This window comes from Humulus lupulus, chromosome 7 (genome assembly GCF_963169125.1).
Source record: "Humulus lupulus chromosome 7, drHumLupu1.1, whole genome shotgun sequence".
Lineage (NCBI taxonomy): Eukaryota > Viridiplantae > Streptophyta > Magnoliopsida > Rosales > Cannabaceae > Humulus > Humulus lupulus.
In genome coordinates, this window is record NC_084799.1 from 19,389,398 (window position 1) to 19,398,878 (window position 9,481).

Sequence of the window (9,481 nt, forward strand, 5' to 3'; positions counted from 1 at the left end):
AAAAAAAAAAATCATGATTAGTAATATTATTGAGATGTGATTTAATGATATTGTGTATGAGATGATTGCAAGGTTTTTTATCCTCTATATTTTTTTGTAAATAATAAAAATATTAACAAATTGATACAAAATTCACTCATTTTTTTCCTCTCTAAATACTTATATGATAATAAAGAAAGTCTTAACCATTTTTCAAAAAATGAAGCTTAATGTTGTAGATAGACAATACCCATATGTAAGCACTGCAACTCAATTAGTACACATGAAAAAGGAACTTAAGAAAGTGATATCACGATCAAGTACGTTAGACACCATAAGTGATAGCAACTTTGATGTGAGGTATATGAATTTATTTAAGGAAAACAATAAAGTATCTTTAATTCTTTACATGAAAATAGGTACCTTATCTCTCAAATAAATAAATATATATATATATAAAGTACCAAAGAAATATATAAATAAAGTACCTTATAAGTGATGTAACAATCAAATAAGCTAAACGTATATTGTAGCACAAAAAAGGTAACAATAATTTTTATTTTATATTTTAAAAATATATATTATTATTCTTATAAAAATAAAGTTTATTTCACTAATGGTGTGAAATATTCTCATTGTACCCAATTGTTTCTTGAATTTTTAAGTTGTCCTTTAGACTATGCAAAAATGTCACTTAATATATTGGGCCCGGCAATCATTTTTTAAATGATTTAGATAAAAATATGTTCGATTAGATTGTTTTTGTTTTTTAATTTTTAAAAATTTAATTAAAATTTCATAAAATATGATAACAATTTTTGGAAGTTTTTAATTTTTTTTTCATTTCTTCTTTGGAGGAATTTCTGTTTTTCTCCAATCCCCTGAAAAAAACCAGTGTGCCAACGCTACTTTTTCTCCTCTCCTCTTTACACAGTTTTTCTTTTATTTTTAAAAAGAAATCGTTAGTAATCATGTTTTTATTTTCAAAAATAAAAAACTTATTTTATTTTCTTGATTAAAGAAACAAAAACACAAAACTTTTGCCAATATTCCCATTATTTTACCCGTTTTAAATTAATAACAAGTTATTAGTTTGTCAAATTTTAAAATATGACAAAATAACTAATTATTATTATTATTTTTTAATTTTTGAAGTATTAACCCGTACCTAGTATGCAATAAAATTAACCAAAAAAAACAACTATATGAAAACCAAATAGTAATCATATGTATATTTTGGGCAAAAAAAAAATGAAGAGTTTAATAAATTGACTATTTTTGCAACAAAATAATATAATGTATATAAGTTAAACAAAAAAAAAGTTACAAGTTAAAAATTTCAAAAAATAAAGTGGTAAGCACAGGTGCATATCTTTCTGTTTTGGCATGCGGAAAAGTTATAATTCTAATTTTTTATATGACGTTGTTCATTTTAGTTATTTATGACATCTTACAGATTTTGAGGAAATTTTGAATTATTTAAGGTGCTGAAATTAGAGTTCAATAGTATGTCCTGAAAACTTGTAGGATGTCGTAAATAACTATAATGAACACTGTCATATAAAAAATCATATCAAAATGAAAAGGAATGTACGGGTTACACCAAAGAATTTTCCAAAACTATAAACAAAAAAGACCAAGATAATTATTTCTATCTTGGTTAATTAATTGTTTTCTTTAATGATTTCATTTTAATTTTGAATATATTATTTTTAATTTATTTTATATGATTTCTATTAAAAATTGTAGGATCATAGAATTTAAATCTAGATGCATGCTCTCTATTATTTTTTCAAAAAACATTATAGAAACATAGAATAGCATGACATATATATGAACATCAAATTCGTAAATTAAAACAAACACAAAGATATAGAAACTTATAAATACGCAGTGGAACAATGACTCGTTCCTTTAGATTCTCTATCTTTTTGTCCTTTCTGAATGCTAGGAATTGTCAAGAATCTAAACTGCTTAGATTGTGTCAAAGTCTTCCAAGTCTATCTCTATATCAAGCCTAACAAAGAGTGGGAAAGTTCTCAACACATGAGATAGAATTAGAGACGGAAGAACAAGAGAATGAGCAGCCAAGAAATGATTAGACTGTATAGGTGTTGACTGACGATTTAGCCAACGACACGGAGTCACTAAAAATGATACAAACGTATAAATTGAATGCATGAATTAAATGGCACAAGGATTTTATAGTGGTTCGACCCCAGAGATTGGTAATAACCTACGTCCACTTAGTGTTTTTATTGATGTAAACTCTAAAACCTGCAATCAGCCAACTAGGGTTCCCTGAGTTTCGCAAGCTCCAAATGGGGATACAAAAGTCGTGTATAAAAAACACTAGTTCTCTCTGAATACAAATTATTGTCCTCCCCCATTTTTGAATCCAATGAGTCATATTTATAGGCTCAAGGATATACATATGAGTCGGTGGGTCGTCTTTAAACTTTGTTACAAGTATATTTGAATAATAACATAAATAATAATATTTACATATAAAGAGGGTCAAATATCTTAGAAATATCCTACTTATAACTGTTGGGGTTTTATGCCCTAATTAAAACTCAAATTCTTTGTAATCTCTTTTTATTATCAATAAAATAATAGAAATCATTTTTTGACTTGGTCAATCACTTTGCTCACATGTTTTATTTTCATGATTATTTGTTTAATATAAACTTCTATTAAATCCCGAGCATATAGCTAATCTTATTTATAGTGACGTAATCACAGTGAAATATAAATATGATTATATGTTCAAAATAAGTTAGTCATAAGATTAGTCAGTGCCCAGGATTTACACTGACTTGCCAATCTACGATATGATCTACTTACACATTATAGTGTTATGTTCTTTCCAGAATATTAGCAAAGTAGATAAGATCGGACTGGACCGATATTGACAGTTGATAAGATAAGTAAACATACTGTTATTATCTATTCTAGTCATATCGTACAGTTGACCATAGGTCAATTTAATCTCAATTCTGAATGGTTAGTATTCTAACTGATTGTATTATTTGAGTTCTTTAACTTGTTCGTTACCAGCTTACCCTACGGACTAGCCCATACTTACATCTTGGGAACTCGGTAGTATAATTGAGTGGGAGTGTTAATCATAGATATGAACATCTATAGCTTCTGATGAAGAAGTGAAACGATGGTTTCCTTTTAGTTTGGTTCAAGGTGTTAAATGATAGAGATCTCATTTCAGTAATTAAATTAGTTTACTGAAATGTCATTTACAAGGAACTAAGTGTTTTAAGGATAAAATACAATGAGGGGTAAAACGGTATTTTAGTCCTATCTCATTGTAGACCGTCTATAGAGGATTGAGTGATAATTATGGTTGTAACAATGGATAATTAATAGCGTGTCTATATTTGTTATAGAGCGTTCTATGAATTCAAGAGTGCAATTCCAAGTCTATAGTGGAGTCACGAGGAATTAATAAGTTAGTAAATTTATTTGTTAGATTTATGATAACTTATTGGAGCTTGATTTCATAGGCTCATGGTCCCCATTGTACCTTGGATAAAATCATCTACATAGTCTCAATTAATTGATTTAATTATCAATTAGAATTATCAATGTTGACCAGGTCAATTTTGGATAGTTTCACAGAGTTGTGTAATTTTGAGAAGAAAAGAGAATTTATGGTAGATTTATTAATTAAGATAAATTGGTATCTAAATTAATAAATAAATTTAAATCAAGGTTCAAATCATAAATAATTAATTTAATAAAGGATTTAAATAATTATTTAATTAATTAAATCAATAGAAAAATAATGCAGGCCTTGATTTTAAGTCCAATGGGCTTATAATCAAATGGGAAATTTCATGGGCCTATAGCCCATGATAATTTCGACCTAGGGCTTCAAAATTGTTATTATTTTATTGATTTTTTAATTAAATTAAATGGCCTAATTGAGTCTATAAAATGAGTACTTAGAGAGAAGTAAAAAAAAAAAAAAGTTTGATAAGTCACAAGTCAGATTTTCTGATAGTTTTAGATTCTCTCTAAACACAAGTCCTTTTCTAAGCCTCTTTGTTATTTTCTATTCTTCTCTCTATATCTATCTCATGTGTTGAGAATTGCCCACACTAGTCTAGGTGGTTCTAAGGATACATTGGAAGATTGTGAAGAAAATAGAAGATCGGTTCAGTTTCTTGATAATACTCTGCGACAGAGAGGATACAAGAGTTAGAGAAACTGAAGGAAGGACTCTTAATTCCGCTACGTATACTGTAAGTATTCTATTATTTGTTTATCTTTGAATTCAATTTTAGAAACATGTTTTAAGCTATCTCGTAATAATTTGTTTAATATTAGATATACATGAAAATAAATAAAGATCCTGTATAAGCTAATCCAACAATAACTGTATTTGAACTCTGGCTTCTTTACTGTGATCAAACCTAGTCGTACTATTCAGCATCTTTCTTGAATCCATCGAACAACTTCTATTCTGGTCGTTGGTCGTCCAGACTGTCATCACTAAATAGTCACGTGTTATCCACGTGCACCCCGATCGTGCCACATCAGCAATCAAATATTTTTTGGCTAAACATTAGCCCCCAAGTTTATTTTAATGCGTTCAACATTTAATAAACTTACTCGACCAACAATTAATCTGACCTGTCACATCTGTCAGTACTTACTTTTTCGAAAAGGCAAGTAATTATGACTTTTACAGTTTCCCATAAACGTTTTGACGGTGATCACGATTCCCCATGCATCGAAACTATATTCCCATCATTACCTTCTATTGTTAGGAAAAATAATATTTGCCTTAATGGAGATGGTAAGAAAATACAACTCTATGCAATAATATTACAAATAAATATTGATTGATTAAATAAGGTTATAACTCTATAACTGAAAGTACAAATAAACAAAAGAAGAAGAAGAAGAAGAGAAGAAGAATAGAATAGTGAAAAATACAACTCTAAGCAAAAGATTACAAGTAAAGTAAAGGTGTTTGAAACAAAAGAGAAGATTACAACTCTAAACAAAAGTTACAAGCAAATAGAACAATAGAATAAGAAGAAAAACAATAGAATAAAATGTAAGAACAGAAACACAAGTAAACTCTCACTTACACAACCTAAGTGGAGAGGGTTGGGGATCACCAACTTGAACAAGGTTTAAAACCTTTGTTCAAAAGCTTATTTCCCCCTAACTCAAGCACTAAGAGATCTCTCTCAGATTAAAAGAAATGCTTTATGGAATTATCAAGCCTCAAGGTGTTTCTAGCCAAGTGCTCTAATGGATAGAAATGTTGTGTCTTTCAAGTGAGCTATAGACTCCTATTTATAGAGTTTAGAGACACCCTTTGAATTTCAAATTCCCCCAACCTCCATGCCTATTACCCATGTTTAATTGGATTAATATGGAATTAAAAATGATATTTGTGAGTTATTTGGGTTTTTTGAGCCGTTCAACAAAGATTGAAAAAATTGAAAAAAAAATGGCCTAAAATGCACCTGTGGCCGCGGCCAGGGACATCAGTGGCTGCGGCCACTGCTCTCTGTCCCACAGGCCGTGGCCTCCAACTTCCTGTGGCCGCGGCCACTGACCATTTTCAACACACATTTTTGTGCTGTTTTTCCAAACAGTTCTACACCCTCCCAATTGATTTTGTAACCCCCAAAACACATTATTGAGGTTAAAATCATATCTCTAACAGCCATTTCACATATGGCTTTATGAAATTCATCTCAATATTGTGTAACACCAAATTTACACAATAAAGGGTAATATTTGGAAGTTACAAATTTGTAACACCAAATATGTCTAAATATTGTAACTCTCTATCATATGTTACAATATGTGACACTCTTTGTCATATTTATTTAATCTAAATCATTATATTATAATATAATATAATATTATATTATAAAATAATATAACATTCCCCCACTAGATTAAATAGTTATCTATTGTAACACTTATTTAATCAATTATTATATTTTAAAATATAACATCTCCCCCACTTGATTAAATAAGAACTCTCTCTTATAGGAGTCATTGCATTAGTGCATAAAGTAAAGTGTTTTTCAACTTGAACTTTACTATAGTATAATTATCACAAAATTTGTCAAAAATTTGGTTGCACTAGGCATTGAACCATCTTTTCATGATAACAAATCGGTGATAACACACACACCTTGCTATGTTCACTTGAGACCTCTATGTCTCGCTTTGCACCGTTAATGGCCATGTGCACTTTCCATTCATGGTCGTTCTTGAGAATACTCCCAATTTTCATGAAAGACGGCACCACCTCTAGGTCCATATAGGTAGAATTCTTACAGTATTTTGTTACCAAAAATACTTGTCTTCACAAGACTGAATTCTATTAAAAAATCTTTCGGTTTTAACCCTTAACTTGGTAGCACACAAGTACTCAATATCTCAGATGGGACTTGTTTTGAGTACAACTAATATTCACTTGATTGACTTGTTGTTACCTATTGAACCTAATACTAGTTGAATAACTAGTGTTAAGTTATGTTACCATCAATCGTGAATCTCTTTAGGGAGTTTAAGTCCCATCCCTCGAGATGATGCAACCACTAAATCTCTCGTTACTGGCTTAGTGAAAGGATTCGCTAGATTTTCACTTGTTCTCATATAGGATATTGAGATGACTCCTCTTTGAATTAATTCTCTTACATATCCATGTCTTGGACTAATATGTCTAGACTTCCCATTATACACTCCGCTGTATGCTCTAGCCAATGTCGCTTGGCTATCACAATGTATCAATATAGTTGATACACTCTCTTTGATTAGGGGAATCTCTATCAACATATCCCTTAACCATCCGGCCTCTTTGCCGGTAGCAGCTAGAGCTATAAACTCTGCTTCCATAGTGGAATGAGATATACAGGTTTGTTTCTTGGCAATTTCTTGGGGTTCCAAGAAATTGCACCTCCACCAAGTGTAAATACCCAACCAGTTGTGAACAAGTTGTCCCCAAGATTGGATATCCAACTTGCATCTGTATATCCTTCTAAAATTGAAGGAAATTTGGAGTAGTGAAGGCTTAGTCCTTTGGTTTTCTTGAGATAACCTAGGACTCTTCCAATTGCCTTCCAGTGATCCACACTTGGATTACTTGTAAACCTACTAAGTTTACTTACCGTAAATGCTATATCAGGTCTAGTACATTAGGAAACGTACATTAGACTCCCTATAGCACTAGCGTGCTCCAATTGAGCCACCGCTCTTCCTTCATTCTTCTCTAATTTTACACTATGATCGAATGGAGTATTGACATCTTTAACCTTGAGATGGTTAAATTTGTTCAATAATTTCTCAACTTAGTGGGCTTGCCCTAATGCAGAACCCCCACTATGTTTCTTTACTTTGATACCAAGTATGGTGTCAACTTCTCCAAGATCTTTCATCTTGAAGGTTGATGATAGAAACCTCTTCGTTTCTTCTATCCCTTTCATGTTATTACTTATAATAAGCATGTCATCCACATATAAGCAAACAATGATCACATATCCCTTACAAGTTTTGGAATACAAACACTTGTCTCCATTGTTATGTCTAAACCCATTAGAAATGATGGCTTGATCAAATTTCTCATGCCATTGCTTAGGAGCTTGTTTCAATCCATATAAGGATTTTACAAGTCTACACACTTTATGTTCATATTTTGGTAGGACAAACCCTTTGGGTTGTTCCATTGTCACCATTTGATGAACATACAGATTGTGTATAAAGGCTAAAGCGAACAAAATTCTTATAGAAGTTGTTCTTGCAACAGGCGCATAGGTATCAAAATAATCGTTACCCTCTTTTTGCCTAAACCCTTTAGCTACTAATCTAGCTTTAAAGGTTTGGATATTGCCGTCAGTGTGGTATTTTCTCCTAAATACCCACTTACACCCAATTGGCTTAGACCCTGGTGGGAGATCTACCAATTCCCAAGTGTTGTTGGAAAAAATGGAATCCATCTCATCATTGATGGCTTCATTCCAAAATGCACTATCTCTCGATTGCATAACTTCTCTATAAGTCTTAGGATCATCCTCAATGAGAAGTACAATAGGAATTTTCCTAATGACTTCCTCTCTATTTCCTTCTACCATGCAGAATAAAATTCGTTGAGAATCTATCTCATCCACTACTAGACTTTTATGATTTTTAAGCCTTTGACTTCTTCTAAATTCAAAGGGTTGCTTTACATCCTTTTTAGAATTTTCCTCTTGAGAATCAACTTTGGATGTAGAAGCTTGAGAATTGGTCTCATATAACAAATTCTCCTTTAGAGATGTTGAAGCTTGAGAATTGTTGTCACATAACATATTCTCAAAAAATTAAACTTCTGTAGATTCAATCATAATATTAGACTTTAAGTCTAATAGCCTATAAGCTTTACTATTGTTGGCATAACCAACAAAAGCACACTTTATGACTCTTGTTATACCCAGATTTCGAGCTATAGTAAATATGACCTCGAAAGCCGAGTTCGCAATAAATGGTCTCGTGAGGGTTAGGGTATGCTCTAGGATTGTAAATCGAGCCTGCAGAGTACGATACACGACCTCGAGTATCGTGACCTCGAAATGATCTCGAGCTCGAAAGGGAGCTCTGAGAGCACTCTCTTCTTTAGGAACAACTTCGGAGCAGGGGTCTTGAGCTCGACGTACTATCTTGAAAGCCACGTTAGCTCGGGAGATGTCACTGGCTCGGGCAATGATGTGAAACTTGGAAGGCAAAAGCCTTAGAGATACGCGATCGCTGCTTTGAATATCAACAAGTATTATAAACATGAGATGTAATCCTCATTTATTAATGTAAATCCCCAAGAATCATGGGATATTATTTAATCAGTTATGCGTTTCCTGGTCTTCAGGGACGTTTCCTTTTTTATCTGATTATAGGCATTTAAAGCCATTTATTTTATTCACAAAAGAGTAACTACCCAAAATATGTGGGATAGTATTCTGCATCCTTCTCTATAAATAGAGAAGCCATGCACAATTGTAGAGGACCGAAATTCTGATCCTTGAGAGAAAACTCTGGAGAATTCATTTTTGAAGAATTCCTAGAGATAATCTTGAGTTTAATAACAAAGACTCGTGGACTAGGCAGATTTAACTGCTGAACCACGTAAAAAAACCGTGTGTTTGATTTGTTTGTACCGTTTGGCCATCGTTATTCATTGTTTTTGTGCTCTTCTTTTATCTGTTGACGAAAAACGGCGTCAACAGTTTGGTGCTTTCATTGAGAGCCTTAAGCATTCATCCCTGAGAGATTCATGGCTGCAAACAATCAGAACACTCCTGAAGAAAATTACCCAAGGCGTCCTGGAAAACAACCAATGGAGAACCCGGATGCTGATGAAAGAAGTGGGTCCTCTGATTCCCGGGGACCACCTCCACAACCAAGGGATGAGGACATGTACTACAATCCTGAGCGTTATGTTCCTATTGTAGAACTAGAAAATCGGCAATTGAAACAGCTG